Source organism: Ornithorhynchus anatinus, chromosome 8, assembly GCF_004115215.2.
Source record: "Ornithorhynchus anatinus isolate Pmale09 chromosome 8, mOrnAna1.pri.v4, whole genome shotgun sequence".
Lineage (NCBI taxonomy): Eukaryota > Metazoa > Chordata > Mammalia > Monotremata > Ornithorhynchidae > Ornithorhynchus > Ornithorhynchus anatinus.
In genome coordinates, this window is record NC_041735.1 from 26,421,740 (window position 1) to 26,438,470 (window position 16,731).

A 16,731-nucleotide genomic window follows, 5' to 3' on the forward strand; every position below is an offset into this window, starting at 1 on the left:
TATTTTGTGCAGAACACTTTACTAAAATTGGTAGATGTGATCCCTGCCCACTAAGAGCTTACCGTCTAATAGCAGAGAGATAATAAGTTACAGGTAGGGGAAGTAACAGAGTATACAGATCTGTATAAGTATCGGGGGTCGGGCGAGTTTCACCGGAGAAGCAGCATGGCTTAGTGGAAAGAGCCTGGGCTTGGGAGTCAGAGGTGGTGGGTTCTAATCCCGGATCCATCACTTAGCTGTGTGACTTTGGGCAAGTCACTTAACTTCTCTGTGCCTATTAACCTCATCTGTATAGTGGGGATTAAGACTGTGAGCCCCAAGTGGGACAGCCTGTTTAACTTGTATCTACCCCAGCGCTTAGAACAGTGTTTGTGTTTAAGGATTTTTGTCAGAGAAACGACTCTGATCTCGCAATCGCATGAGAGGGTTTCGTGACCTTGGTGGAGAAATGAACAGACTCGAGAGCGAGCCGAGAGAGCAGGAAAGGGGGGAAAGTGGCTGCCGCCCGTTCACCCCGGCGGGGTACGAGGGACGTACGGAACCGAGCCATCCCGAATCCGGTACCTTTATTTGCAAGCATTTCCCCTTTCCACTCAACCGCAACTCTTCCGGTGCACACCTCAGATCTCACCCAATCCCCTTGCGTTGCCTGGATCTCCATTCAGAACCAGTTCTTAGGAATGGTCCTTATAAGGTAATATAATTGACACATCGTTCCCCAAACTTTACTGATCTACCACAGGAAGGAGATTAAATGGAGACAGGATGTCTAGCACAATATTGGAAGGAGCTTGAATGGAGACAGGATGGTCAATTACTTAGTACAATATGGGAAGCAGACAGAACAGAGACAGGATGGTAAATCGTCCAGTACGGTTGGGAATACAGTAAGAGCTTAACAGATGCTATAAAAAATAGTAAAAGCTCAATACCATTATTGTTGTTAGTGGTACTATTATTCAATCTCTGTGTAGTTGTGTTTGGAAAAGACAAGTCCCTGCCTACAAGGAGCTTCCACTCTGAGAGAGTTATGAATAAAAATATTGACAGTATTTTATCAGAATGAATGTGCAACTGAAAAAGCATATATGCAAGTCCTGAGGTTGGGTATAAATTAATATATAAGTGTTAGATATAGTTATTTGGCTTTGTACCGCTTGGGGTGATGGGGATTAAGGAGCCCTCCTTAGGGGAGATGGAGTTGTAGGGGGGCTTGGGTGATGGCAAAAGCTGTGGTTTGAAGGATTCATTCAATAGTATTTATTGAGCGCTTACTATGTGCAGAGCACTGTACTAAGCGCTTGGGATGAACAAGTCGGCAACAGATAGAGACAGTCCCTGCCGTTTGACGGGCTTACAGTCTAATCGGGGGAGACGGACAGACGAGAACGATGGCACTAAACAGCGTCAAGAGGAAGAACATCTCGTAAAAACAATGGCAACTAAATAGAATCGAGACGATGTACAATTCATTAACAAAATAAATAGGGTAACGAAAATATATACAGTTGAGCGGACGAGTACAGTGCCGTGGGGATGGGAAGGGAGAGGTGGAGGAGCAGAGGGAAAAGGGGAAAATGAGGCTTTAGCTGCGGAGAGGTAAAGGGGGGATGGCAGAGGGAGTAGAGGGGGAAGAGGAGCTCAGTCTGGGAACGCCTCTTGGAGGAGGTGATTTTTAAGTAAGGTTTTGAAGAGGGAAAGAGAAAGAGGATCAAGGGAGGGAGCCCTATGCTGATGGAAGAGCACCGTCAAGTCAGAGGCAGGAGAGCTACTAGTGATGGGGCAGTGAGGTAGTTAGCCCATTGGGAATGACCATTGGAGGGCAGGGAATTTTTTTTATTGCAGTCTGTGTGTTCCCAAGCATTTTGTAGAGGTCCACTGCAGGTACTCGATGCATATTCATGATGATGCTGATTATGAAATCACACAACTCTGCATCTCACCACCTTACCGCACCTCACTCGTGACTTTCTGAGTCTGACCCTTTGCTCGTGTCCGTCTGTGTCCATAGACTCCCCCCCGTCTCCGCATTATTAAGCATTGACCCTGCTGATCTCCGATGCCAGGAGCCATTCAGGGGTTAATCCCCAACTTCCTCATCAATGCAGCCAGCAACCACCTTATCCCTCAGGGATGCATTTGTTATTGATTTACTTGATTGCCCGTTCTTAGTTTTTCATTTGTCTCTCTATGCTCATGCTTTTTCTAGTATATATTGGACAATTTGTGTCCATTTGGCACCCTCATTAGATTGTAAACTCCTCCAGGGTAATGGTCATATAGGTTTCCTCTGTTTAATGTTGCCAAGCAGCCTAAAACAAACAACAAGGCAAGAAAACACTAGCTCTCCAGAATCAGGTGTGGGAATCAGGTGGCATATCCAGAGGGGTAAGATTAGACAAAACTCAGTTATCCCCTGTACTGACTAGTCCAGAAGCTTCCATCCCCCGGTCACACTGACTTCCTAAATCTGTAGGGGCGATGCAGAAGCGATGAGGGAGCAACTTGGGTAATTCTCAGTTTATGAATGTAGAGGGAAAAGTTTTTGGGAAACACATTAGAACCCTCCTGGGTGAGAGAGGTGTCACGTGCGGAAGAGGCAGCTGTCAATTTAGGGGAAGATTCATGTGCAACATTAGGAGAATACCCTCGGTGCTTTCTAAACCTAATTCCACATAAGTCTAGAACTGCAAATACTCAAGTCAGAACACCGAAACTGCAGAAATGGTGTGTAACTAACTGCATCTGCAGATTTTTTTTTTTTTTTAAAGTGACCAAATGGCCCAGGGCATTGATCAAAACACAGTTTCCAGTCACAGTTTTCTCACCCAGATGAATGAGGAAAGCCACTAAAAACTTCCTGATGAGGGAGTGGTGTGGCAAGAATTAGCGCAGCAATCGCTGCTTTAGATTACCTGTGACTTGGCTTCTGGCCCAGCTAGCCAAGACTTCTTAAGAGCGTTTTCATCAAGATGATCGCCAGTGATGAATGGGATTTCGGGGGCAGGTGGGGTGACATCCTTGCTATGGCTTCTTCTTGTAAGGTTGAAATTGAGATGGGATGAGCTAGAGGGAGCTGGGAAGGAGAGAAAAAGGGAACGTTAAGAGTCTGAAATACTCACCAGTTTTCTGTGTTTCAGCAAAATGGGCAAAAGACTGAATTACAGTATTTTGCTCTGGACAATATAAATGTTTTCTACGCAGTTATTGGATTTTTATTTTCACTCTGCAAAGTATCTCTGTGGAGGTAATTGAATTTTGGCTAATGTTTTTTGTTTGTTTTTTTTACCTCCCACCTGCCGACTTTCCCTAAATTGTACATTAGAGAAACACAACAGCCAGCACTTGGAGTGAGAATAAGCTTCCGCTTCTGTAGTTTGTCAGAGGTGGATTCAGTGCACTGTGTGTGTGTGTGTGTGTGTGTGTGTGTGGAGTTCACATGCTTTGTTCTCCATTCTGCCTTCTGTGATAGCAGAAGAAGTCCAGTTCACACTCTAAGGCCAAAGTGTACATTTCAGGTCTTTAGGGGAAAAGGATATTCTTGTGGGAGGGGAAAGTGTCTACCATCTCGGGCGTGTTGTACTCTCCCAAGTGCTTAATAAATACCGTTGATTAGTCACTGATCCTTGAAAGCTCATACCTTCAAAAGAGCCCTGGGACAGTGCAAAATCATAAGAATCCAAAGACATAATAATGTTGGTATTTGTTAAGCGCTTACTATGTGCCGAGCACTGTTCTAAGCGCTGGGGTAGACATAGGGGAATCAGGTTGTCCCACGTGGGGCTCACAGTCTAAATCCCCATTTTACAGATGAGGGAACTGAGGCACGGAGAAGTGAAGTGACTCGCCCACAGTCACACAGCCGACAAGTGGCAGAGCTGGGATTCGAACTCATGAGCCCTGACTCCAAAGCCCGTGCTCTTTCTTAGGGTAGCTGGTGAAGGAGGAGAACTCCATGTTAGGCATTAGAGGAAATGAAAGAGATAATCACTCAGTTGTATTTGAGTACTTATTGTATAAAGAACTCTGCACTAAGCACTTGGGAGGGTATAATACAACAGATCTGGTAGACATACTTTCTGCACACAAGATGCTTACAGTTTAGAGGGGGCCCCTACCCTCACACTTTTCTCACTACTGGATCCTCTATAACTGCACATTTGCACACCCATAACACTCACAACTCAGTCTCTGGCATCACTGATACATTTCACCTTTTGGATGGCCAGAGCTTGAACTGGCTCGTATCTGAATAAAGAGCGGCTTTTCAATGGACAGGGTATAATGGGATATTTATTATAAGAGGAGATTTCTTCTGTTACATGTTTATCTCTTTGGCACGTGAATTATGGAGTTCATTGCTGGGGGCATTTTTAAAAGGCTAAATGAATAAATTCATGACTGCCTTATGAAGGCTCTTATCAATCCGTAAGAGCCACCAAATGGGACACAGCCCATTGAAATACATTGCTCCATGTAAAGGCCTAGTAACCCTGGCAACTTCCTTTCAATTACACTTTGAAGTGCCCTTCAAATGATTCTTTCTTAAGTACCATAAGAGCCTTTCCCCCAATTTCATGTGCTTTCCAAGTTTTAAACTCCGTCTCCTCTGGAAATCATATTTTCAAAGTTGAATCAAAGTGAAAAGCTCTTCAACTATATTCCCCCAAATACTGATGGCCTTGATGAGTTAAATGGGGCTAAATTAATTTTCCATAATTGCAGTGATCTAATGTAATATGTCATTCCCCAACCACCCCCAAAAGTTCCTAATCATAATTCCTTTAGTATTGACTTGTTCTCTGCACACAGGATAAAGGGCTTCCTTTACTTGGGGGTATTTAAATTGGTTGTCCTTACATACCCTTAACTTTGCAGTTAATGCAAATTTAATAGGCTGTGTTAGATAAGTGCCAGTTAACAATTAAAGGAATATTTAGTGAAGCTTAACTTTATAATGCCTAAACATAACAAGCATATAGCCATAATAATGGCTCAACCTTGATAAATATTCCCATATACAATCTCCATTTGGTATTAGTATGACATCCAAGGCCTGTCTTATTAAATTTAATTGGCTATTCCAAATTGTAGTGTTTATTGTATGTAATTAAAAGTTAATTTACCAATAAAAGATGCATATGTCGATATCAGTCAATCAGTTTAAGTATTTCACAGGCTTCGTTATTTACATTAGGTGCTTGACACAGACATAAAAGTTTGTTGTTAATGGAAACCGGGAGATTAATTTCTCCCTAAGGCTCTAATCTGCTGGAGCCATGGCAGAATGATGAGGGGTTTTGGCAAGCTACCCAGTTGGTGGGTTTCCTGGGTTCTTGGTCCCCCAGGAATTCACAGGGAAAAAAAGAACAGATCCTATCTATTGCCTCTGATGTTGTGAGAGTTTGACTGTGGGAGAAATTTCTAAATATCCCCCATTTAAAATGGCCTGAATATTGTCTGCTTTGGTTCATTATAGTTGATGGTTAAGAAAAGATTAAATCAGGTTTTCCCTGGCACCAAGTTGCTCATTTAGAGTAGCTTTTGTAAAGCAAATATTGAATAAAAACCATACCAACTATAAAATACCTCTATAATCATGACATAAAGGGATCCACATTTCACATGTACAGTAGCTTCATATTAGGTAGTAGCCAGCCTTGGTTATTTGGTGCTTTGTTGGATGGCAGTCTGAGAGTGGCCTTCAACCGTGGTGTTTGGCTACCTCTTCTTGAAGATGCGAGCTCTCAAGGCATCCTGCCTCCTGGGGCTGCTAGCCAAGGGAATTAAGGCCCAGCCCAACCCAGCACATAACCAATTTCTTCTCAAAATTGCTTCTAAAGAGATGAGACTCCCTAAAGGTGTGTTACTTAAAATTTGTTAGCTCCATAAAGGAATAAGGTGCATTTATCTAAGGTAACATCTCCATGAATCTATCCAAGAGGCTATCAGCATTCCCAAGGCTGAATATTAACCTGGGTACTTCTCCAGTTGTCTCTTGTTACTTCTCTTGGGTTGAATGCTCTTTATAAAATTGTAGTTGTAGCCAACAGCAGCTATTTCCATCATAGAGAACTACCCTTTTACCTGGTTAGTAAGAGTCCAGAAAATTCCCAGAATTTGTACTTACTAAGAATTTGCCTTGGGCAAAGTTTCCCTGTAACTTCTTCCAGCCTCTCCTGTTTCCAGTTGTTCCTCATAACTTTCCCAAGTTCCCACCCTCTCACTTTCAGGCAGTTCAGTACCTCTGGCTTCTACTGGAAAGCAAACCTTCCCTTTCACTGATTTTTTTTTTCTTTGCAACAATAAGCCCAATCAAGGTTATATCTGTCCTTCCACAATCCCGAATTTTCTCCAGGCATATGCCACACAGCATTGGCCCACTTAGAAATCTGTTCCCCAATCCCAGCTGACATTTCCTGAAACCTTGATATTGTTTCTCCTCCCTGGCACCCCCAGCTACTCCAAAGTTCTTTTTTTGTTGGAAGAATATATTCTTCTGGGAGCTCCTTTCTCCCTCTTCTCTTTCCCCCTCTTCTTCCCCGCCCCCATTTCCTATTCATCTGCTTGTTTTCACTGATGAGTATAAGTGAAAGCGATTATTGCCTATCTCCAGTCTTTGCCCACTGAAACAAATATGTGAGAGGATCTGTTGGCCTCCTTGCCTTCATAAAAAAAAAAAAAAGGACTTTCTCAAGATATTTCAAAGAGTTGGGGATTGAGCATCTTATTTCAGGCCATTAATTAGCCTTGTCCAATAACTGCCTTGGTCACTATCAGAAAAATTAAATGAAGGTGAAATATCCCTTCTTCTTAAGCATTGAGAAGAATGTTGTAAAATGAGAAGTGTTCGCTGATGCCACAGACATGACCTTGCAATCCCCCTACAATATATGTTGCTCTTTCTCTTCTCCCCCCTCCCCCCCCCCCATCCCCTATCCCCCAATCTATATCCTGGACTTTTTTGCTTGTATTTAGCCTGGAAAATGTCCTGATTCCTTAAAGTAGTACCCAGTGATGGTCTATAAAAAGATTTCCCAACAAGAGCAGCATCTTTTCTGAAAGTCATTTCCATAATTTTCTCCTGGGTCTCATTATATAAGACTTTTTTAATATAATGGGAAGCATTAACCTGATCAGCAGTGTTTAGCCCCCACGAGAAGAGATGCCAAATGAAAAGACAAAGTGTCAGACACGCCTGCATTTCTGTTGTCTTTAGGGAATTTTGTGACTTCTTGAGCCAACAAAATCAAGCACCACTCATTTTTTTTTCTTTTTATAAAAGCAATCATAGTCTAGCTAGCCAGTGAGCTTTTATGTTCCTTTTTTTTCCTGATTAGGAGTTTTGTTCCAATCCAGTGAGTCCATGAGTTTGACATTGGATAACTTTATAAAACATTCTACTAATTGGATTTGTTAAAATAAATAAATCAAAAGCTAATTGGAACATGCCCTGCTATTATTTTTGCTTACTGAGTTAGATATAATGGTGTGAAGTCCTTTTTATCATATTTGTGCACTTAAGCACCCTCCTTGGCACCCACTTCTGCAAATTCAATTATACATTCAAAGGCGGCACTGCATTTATGCAAGGGTGGTTTACATTTTAATCTAGGGGCAAGTCACAGCAGTTGACGATAGGTCCGCTCAAAATTAATTAGCACTGTTCAGATGAGCAGTGGCATTGCTGCAAATACGTGGCGTTAAATGGGGGTTACTTTATCCTTCCTCAGTGAGCAATCGTGCTCTGATCTGACCCACTTCTTGAGCTAGGGATTATTTTGTGTGTATGTTGGAGGAGAGAGTTAGCAGGGACGGTGCTTGACATAGGTCATACTTTCACATGATCTCTGTGGTCAAGTATGAATTGCCGTAAGGAGTCTTTCTCCTCGTCGGGTAAGTCGCTTCAGCCTAGAAGGTCTCTCTCTGATGTGGCCACAGCCATCTCTGTGACTTCTCAGTTCATTTGCTGGGAAAGTGGATTTTGGAGCGTACCCTTTCTCCTGCCCCCACAATTGAATTCCCTTCTGCTTTTGATGAGGGGGAGAGGAGGTGGATATGGAGGGGTAAGAGGGTACCAGAAAGTTCATTTTATTCAACCTCTATAAAGAGGAAATTTGAGAGAGAGCGAGGTGGAGAACGCTAGTTTCTTTTTTTTTTTTTTTCCTTCATTCTTTAGAGGGGAAAAAAAAAATCCTTCAAAGCCAATGTTCCCTTTCAACTAGGTTTGCAGTTTGAACTGTGGGGCATAGGAACAATTCAGGGCTTTCATTCATTTTCTCAGTATGTCTGGTTTTGGTATTTGTAGTACCTTGGTGTGTGGGCTTTACAGAACTTCTGTCAGGGCTGATGGAGACTGTTGTTCTCTCCTAGGAAAGACTTCCTCAGAGAACTCAAAACATCAGTGGTTGAGAGAGCATTCCTAGTTTTGTGTTCAGGGATTTCATAAATATGCCATTTCATCTCATTAAAACTGGATATTGACTCATAGAAATTAGAATGGTTTTCTGTTAATCTTGCACACCACTTTGGGGAATGAAGTATTCCGGAACCTATGACAGGAGAGATTCAAATTAGGCTTCCTAAGGCGCTTAGTTGGAGAGCTGGAAAAGCATGACATAAATTTCAGCTGGGATTCAGTAGCAGAGCCAGTCACAGGGAAGACCTACATGAATAGTACGTGAGGGAAGGATAAATGATTTTAGAAGAAAACACCACATATAGCTTCACAGACTTGTGTTATTACAGGAATGAAATGGAATGAGTCTGTTTACTGTTTTTTGGTACTCTCCCAAGAACATAGTACAGTGCTCTGCACACAGTAAGTGCTCAGTAAGTGAATGAATGAAAGGAAGACTTTGAAACTAGGTGGTTGTAATTTTGGGGTGTGCAAAATTGCTAAAATATGATCTTCACTGAGACAAGCTTGTTAAACATGAGTATTTGCTTGATGCTTGTCAGTACACGGCTTCTGCCCTTCACAAGGTTTCATTCTTGGAGAAACTAATAAGATCTACATAAATGTAATGGAAAATCACCTTTGCAGAGAGCCACCTGGTAACCAGCTGCAGACCAGTAACATTTTACTGTTTCAGAAATAACTTTTTTCAGGCTGTCCATCCCAGCAGGAAGAGATACTATGCAAAACAGCAGAGGAATTTTTGGTGCGATTTGCGAGGGGAAAATTTCACTGACTCATCTGACAGTGCTCACAGAGCACTCTCTGCCCTCAGAGAGAGATGGGCAGAGAAAAGAACATGCATGAATAGGCAGGACTGAGTTCTAGGTTTGAACTTGTACAACCCTAGGAAAGGAAAGCACATCTGTCAAAAGCTTGTTTTATGTTCTCTGAATTATATCATTAGCAGCTGTGTTACTGTGAAGTCACCTTTGTTTCTGTGGGACTTAATCTGTCATTATTTCAGAGAACCCTAATATATTTGGAGGTAGCTCTGTTTAGCAGGTCATAGATATTAGCTCTGTAGTACTGGGGATTTTGAGGAGCGGTGGAAACTCTCACAGAAAGAACCATCTTTGAGTGGAATTCTTCTTTTAACTACGTATCTCTCTGCCCACATTTTACCTTTAGAGTTTATTACACACAATGTGAGTTTATTCGGTTAACACGCTGACTGCCTTGGACACATTCATTCAGAGTGCTTTATCATACTTTGGCAGAAGCATCATTGGAATGCTGACATTTTATTCTTTCAAGTGGCCTTTTCCATTTGACAAGGTTCTTTTCCATCACCTTCCTCTGTCATCTTCCCTCAATGACTACTTTACCAAGTATCTCTTGACACATTGTGATTTGTTCCTGACCACCACCTTTGCCTCTTTGGACCAAAAATAGCATTCTGACTTGATGTGAGCAACTTTGAAGGGTCCCAAGGCAGAAATGCCTCACTTGAGCTAGCAAAAATCCTTCAGTGCAGTTCTTCGTCTCCATACTGAAACTGGTATCTCTTGTTTTTTGCTACCTCTTCTTTGCTCTTCTAATTTCCTGCACCCTTTAAGCCAGTTCTTAATGTGATTTCATTTGTGCCTGATGCTTCTTCATGGTAGTGAGAGTAGGCTATTACAGGCATCTTGACATTTGCTACTAACAAGTCATATGACCTTGGACAAGTCACTTAACCTCCTTGTCCCTCAGGCCTCGCATTTATATATGAAGATACAATGCCCATTCCCCCTCTTTGATTGGGTCTCTTAGGAGAGAAAAATCTGGGTCTTGGAATATTGTAACCACTTAAAAGTTGTTATTGCTATGATCATTATTATTTTTAATGACTTTAAGCTGCCTACCTCTAGCATAGGGCAATCTCAGATTTTTTTTTAATATTTCAAGTGCGTTTCTAGGAAACCTATCTCAAAATTAGGACCCTATTTGTTAAACTTATCATTTCTTACTCCCTTTTAAGTCAAGGACTACAAATCTATTTGACTTGAGCTAGCTTAGCCCAGAAATGTATTTTAAGATTGGTAGTTGGAACATTCTAGAGAGATGTTGAGCTAATGTCCTGGATTTGAATGAAACCAATATGATCTTTTTTATTAAATAAAGTGGTCTTGTGCCATTGACTGACTGGGATATCTCTCTCCATGCCTTAATATTTTCAGTGGCTCCTTAATATTCCTCCACATTAAGCAAAATACTTTTTACAATTGGCTTCAAGGTTCTCCTCCAGCAACCCAGCAGCGTGGCTCAGTGGAAAGAGCCCGGTCTTGGGAGTCAGAGGTCATGGGTTTGAATCCCGGTTCTGTCACTTGTCAGCTGTGTGACTGTGGGCAAGTCTCTTAACTTCTCTGTGCCTCAGTGACCTCATCTGTAAAGTGGGGATTAAGACTGTGAGCCTCACATGGGACAACCTGATTCCCTGTATCTACCCCAGCACTTAGAACAGTGCTCTGCACATAGTAAGTGCTTAACAAATACCAACATTATTATTATTAACTTATGGTAGCTCTCACTCTTATTTTCCTCTCAAACTCAACTTCTAACTGTATTCTCCACTCTCACAAAATGTCCACCTATCATGGAACTCTTTCCCGTAAATCCACTGGGCTACAACACTCCTCATATTTAACTCCTAGAGGAAGCCTTGCCTGACTCGTGTTTCAACCCAAGAGCCACTTAATGCGGCTTAGGTATTTGGTTGTCTTTAGCACTTTTGTATAAATGTGTATTCAGCTGTATATTCACTCATTTAATACAACTACTACTCAGGTCACTCAGGCCTTTTGCTGTTATGACTTTATTCATCCTCCTGCTTCCACCCTTTGTAAATCCATTTTGTTTGACTCCCTTATTAGATTGTAAACATCCTGAGGGCAGGAAATGTGTGTCTTGCTTCCATTCTACTCTCGCCAAAGCACTTAATATAGTGTCTTTCATTCAGATGTTGAATACATGCCTCTGACAACTGTAAAATCCCTTTGCTTCCTTTATATTGAAAAGAAAAACAGTTTCTGGCACACTTAGGATGTCATCTATATATTCATTGATTTATTTTAGGTAGTCTCCCAAATTCCTTTCCTATCGACTTGCGCTGCTAGCCTTTCCATTTCCTGTTTCTGGAAACAATTTCTTTCTGTAGACACACCCCCATTTTAATTATGTCCTATTTTAATTCACAGATTTGTGTGTGTGTGTGTGTGTCCCATCTTTATTCTCTCTTTCCTATCTCTATACTGACCAGTATTGGTACTAGAGATTTTGGTTCTTCATAGATTATGAGCCTCTTGAGGGTCCCCCGATTAGACTGTAAGCCCATCACAGGGTAGGGACTGTGTCTATCTGTTACCGATTTGTACATTCCAAGTGCTTAGTACAGTGCTCTGCACATAGTAAGCGCTCAATAAATAATATTGAATGAGTGAATGAATCATGTCTAATTCACACAAATATTCTTTTTCCCAATGTGTAGTACAGTGCTCTTAACCAGATAAACACTTAATAAATATCATTATTACTACTCTGTGGTTTGGTTATGCCCTTACAGCCCAAAGTATTTTTTGAGTACCTATGATTACTACTACTGTTATCATTATTGTTATATTTGTTAAATGCTTCCTATGTGTCAAACACTGTTTTGAGCAAAGGGGTCGAAAGCAGTTTATCAGGTTAGACATAGTCCCTGTCCCACATGGGCCTAATAGGAAGGAGAACAGGTATTGAATCCCCGAGAAGCAGCGTGGTTTAGTGGAAGGAGCACGGGCTTGGGAGCCAGAGGTCGTGGGTTCTAATCCCAGCTCTGCCAATTGTCAGCTGTGTGACTTTGGGCAAGTCACTTCACTTCTCTGTGCCTCAGTTACCTCATCTGTAAAATGGGGATTAAGACTGTGAGCCCCACGAGGCACAACCTGATTACCTTGTATATACCCTAGCACTTAGAACAGTGCTTGGCACATTGTAAATGCTTAACAAATACCATTATTAGTATTTATTTTACAGATGATTAAATTGAGGCACAGAGAAGTTGTTACTTGCCTAAGGTCACACAGCAGGCAAGTTGCAGAGCTGGGTCCTCTGACTCCTAGGTTCATTTTCTTTCTTTTAGGCCACACTGCTTCTATGTTCAGAATACTGTACAAAGCATTAGAGAACAGTAGAGGGGGTAAAAAAAAGTTTGATTCTTGCCCTCAGGTTATAATGTAATGTGGGAGACATAGACTAATTTACAGATAGGAAGATGATGATGATAAAAAGGTAGATATTTAGAAATACAAGTTTTTACAGTCAATCGGTGGCGTTTCAGAGTGCTCACTGAGAGTGGAGCACTTTATATAGTGCTTGGGAGCATGTCAGAAGTGAGTGTGGAGCACTGTATTAAGTGCTTGGGAGAGTAAGTCTGAAATGAAACTTGTGTTCTCTGTCCTCAAGGATCTTCTAATTTAATAGGGGAATTTGTATTCTACACTTCCCCCAAATAAGTTCTCAACTCTCCAGGCATTTTAAAACATGTCACTCTTAATTTGAAGGATCCATATAAAATGAAAATACAATTGCTAACAATACAATTTTCTATATAGGTTCTCTGCTGCTTTTATTCTTTAAACTCCTTTTCTTATATTGTTTAGTTCTCTGGTGTTCATGGAAGTACGTTAGCCAGGAAAGTGGGATAACTGATAAAGTAGTGTTGTACTGAATTCTGTTACCCTTTTAATTTAACATTTTTCTCAAGAGGAGCTAATGTTGCTTTAAGATCTTTGATTTGAGACCTAAACATTATAGATAGAGAGCCTGTAATAAAACATGCTGCAAAAGCTATCCATCCCTTATGGATTTGGGGAGTCTGCACTATAGATTACTAGAACCAAATGGATTTTCAAAACTTAATATTGTTTACACGGTTTACTATTTTTGTATTTGTTTCACGTGGAACAACTTGGGAGTACTTCAACTTTCTTGCCCCTGAGCCAACGTAATGAAATTGGTGCCCGTTTTCAGTCACTAGCGGTCCGGTTCGCAGCTGCAATGGAGCAAAAAAAATGGCTCTAATTTGCATTGGTCGTGCCTCTACTGAACTTGCCTTAATTTTCTACCATTCATTAATAAGCCAGTGCTCATTCACCGGGACTTCCTGGCTTCTGAACAAATTTTTGAGGTTTTTGTTCAGGCTGGTTTTGTTTTTAATCTGGTGAGAGTTGACACCTGTTCTTCCACTATGAGGAGCATTAATCCAAATTAAGGTTGCCTAGGAATTCCTCTCATCTGCTAGTTGAGAGCAACATCTGACTGGTGGCCTTAATGAGCAATACCATAGCATAATGTCTGAGTAAGTGTAAAACTTTTGCTTTGGGGATAATTTTATCCCTACTAATCAGTAGGTGACTGTGTGTCTTCACGTATATCACGTATATCTTCATTGCATTGGATAGAATGTGAACTTCAAGATAGTGGAAAGGTGTGCTAAAGTGATCGCTGAAGGGTTTCTGTAACTTCAAAGTTCAATCCTTGTATTGCATCCAGTAAGCACTCAGTAAATACCATGGATTGATTGAAGGAACCACCTCTCGGTGCTAAAATGCTGAAGATTGCTCTGTATGCATTCTTTAGAGGTATAGGAAAATCCCAGCCTAGAGTTTGGGCCAAAATGTCTTCACTCTGTGTTTCACCTTTTGTCTAATATACTTCTCAGCGTTTTCTGAATTCCATGCTGTGCTACGCATTTCTTTTGTCACTATTTATCATTATTACTAATAGTAATTGTGATATTAAGTGCTTACAATGTACTGAGGAATGTAGTAAGTACTAGGTTAGATATAAGTTAATCAGGTCAGATACAGTGCCCGCTCCACATGATCTCCCAATCAAAATGGAAAGAAGAGGCATTTCATCCCCATTTTACAGATGAGGAAACAGAGGCCAGATAAGTGATTTGCCCAAGGTCCCAGACCAGGCAAATGACAGAGAAGTTAGAATCCAGATCCCCTTACGCTGAGACCCGTGCTCTTTCCATTAGGCTGTGCTAGGTTTTGCTGAGCAATTTCTTGCTTTGACTTCGATCCCGGCGTTGTTCTCATCAGCAGCCACGTGAAACTCTCCAGGTGTGACCCTGAGAGGTGTATAAAGATGACAGAGCATGCTTTTTCTCAAACCCCAACTAATCATCTCACCTCAGCCATGCATTTCCTCAGTTACCTAAACCCTTTAAGCTACAAATCTGTTTACTTATCTAATTGTCTTTTTTTTTTTTTCCACCTGCACTGTTAGGCGCTACTAATGTGCATTTTTTTTCCCCTGTATCTTCATCCGTTTGTCTTAAGTCTTTAGTATCGAGGCCCTTCAGGGCAAAAATCAGCCTTATATTTTCACACGTCCACCAATAACATGCTACAGGACGTGGCACTTGGTATGGTCGATGACGACGCTGATGATGAAACTCCATTCTAGCTACCTTCATTATGCCCCATATCAAACTATTTTATCATGTACTTGTTTGCCATGTGCCTGTCCTCTATTCATCAGTGAAATAGTAGGGGCCAGTTGATCTGGTGGGCAGGAGGTTCTATTAGAGACCATTGAGAAGCAGTGTGCTCCAGTGGAAAGAGCCCAGGCCTGGCAGTCGGAGGGCCTGGTTGTTTGATCACGGCACTGCCAGTCGCCTGCTGTACGACCTTGGGCAAGTCACTTAAATTCTTACTACCTCGGTTGTCTCATCAGTGAAATGGGGATTGAATTTCCGTTCTCCCTCCTGCTTGGACTGTGAGCCCCCGGAAGGGCAGGGACTGTCTCCTACTCATTTGGTTTGCATCTGCACCAGTGCTTCAGAACACTGCTCGACAAGTAAGCGCTTAACAGATACCATTTAAAAAATAAAAGACCGTGCTTGGCTCTGCAGCTAGTGGCAGCTGCTTGAATTTGTCCCAAGTTATGTGCATAACAGTGTTTCCACTGGCTGAACCTAAACGATTAGAAGGGCAACTTTTCCCCTAATTGCCAACCTTAAGAAGAATAAATACACTTTGACGATCCATTTCTTTTCCTTGAAGAGTCAAAGCAGAGGGGACCTAAATCTTTTGCTCTGTTTCCTTCCCTGATTTCCTAGAAGCTCTGTAACTCAAAAATAATTATAATAATTGTGGTATTTAAGTTCCGACTGTGTGCCTGGGAGTCAGGAGGACCTGAGTTCTGATCTCAGCTCTGTCTCATATCTGTGTGACCTTGGGCAAGTCATTTGACTTCTCTTGGGCCTCAGTTCCCTCATCTGTAAAGTGGGGATTAAGATTGAGCCCCATGTGGGGCAGGGACTTTGTCCAATCCAATTAGTTTATATCAACACCATTGCTTAGAACAGTGCCTGGCACATAATACGCACTGAAGTACCACAATTATTGTGGGTAGGGACAATAAACAGATCAGACCCCGCCTCCTGACCTTCATGGGGGTAACAGTCTAAGAAGGAGGGGGGAACAGGTACCTAATCCAACATAAAATGAGGAAACTGAGGTACAGAGAAGTCCAGTGACTTGCCAAAGGTCACATGGCATGCAAATGACTTTTACTTGATGTGTTCTTCCTCTCCATTCAAAGGATGTCTTGACTCAGAGACCTCAGATTATTTTAGTCACACAGACTCGTTTTGCTGGCATATTATCCAAAAAATATATTCCATCATGGTAGGTAAAGTCTTCACTGAAGCTATAATCACTGTTGATTCTGAAGTCTTGAAATCAGAGATTGCAAAACAAGACCTAAATTCAAAAATTCCTTCAACTAAGAAAAGGCTACATGTGCTGTCCCTCTGTCAAAGGGAATCAATGAAAGCATCGTTACTGAGAGTATGAGAGGAAACAGGTTTAGGGGCTGAAAATCACATGGGCAGTGAATTTCACTGTGTTACTTCCCTGCAGCACTAAGCTCTAATCAAATTAAAATCAAATCCATTATGGAAGGCTGAATGAAGCCCAGTGTCTAAAACAAGGAAGAGAAGACAGAATTTGTCTCTCTAAGGTGGCCATCAACTATACTATTAATAATTTAGAAATGGAAATTCAGCAAATTCTTACAAGCACTGCATGCAAATATGAGGAATTGAAAGTACAACTGAAGGGAAGGTTTCCAAAACCTAGAGAGAGAAATTGAACTATGTGCTGATTGTGAGAGTTTTTAATTAGTTTCGAACATGGATTCCTCCCCCCGCCCCAACCCCCTCTCCTCCCGAAAACACTTCTTTGTAAGCATCTGTTTTTAGAGAACCATATTGCGGGAACCAATTACTGAGTCAT

At 41.5% G+C, this 16,731-nt stretch overlaps 1 protein-coding gene across 9 annotated transcripts in view; it reads left to right on the forward strand.

Annotated features, from left to right (window-relative positions):
* Positions 1-16,731, forward strand: part of PTPRT (protein tyrosine phosphatase receptor type T) — a 900,646-nt gene that overhangs the window by 211,498 nt on the left and 672,417 nt on the right. The gene's annotated exons all lie outside the window — the stretch shown is intronic.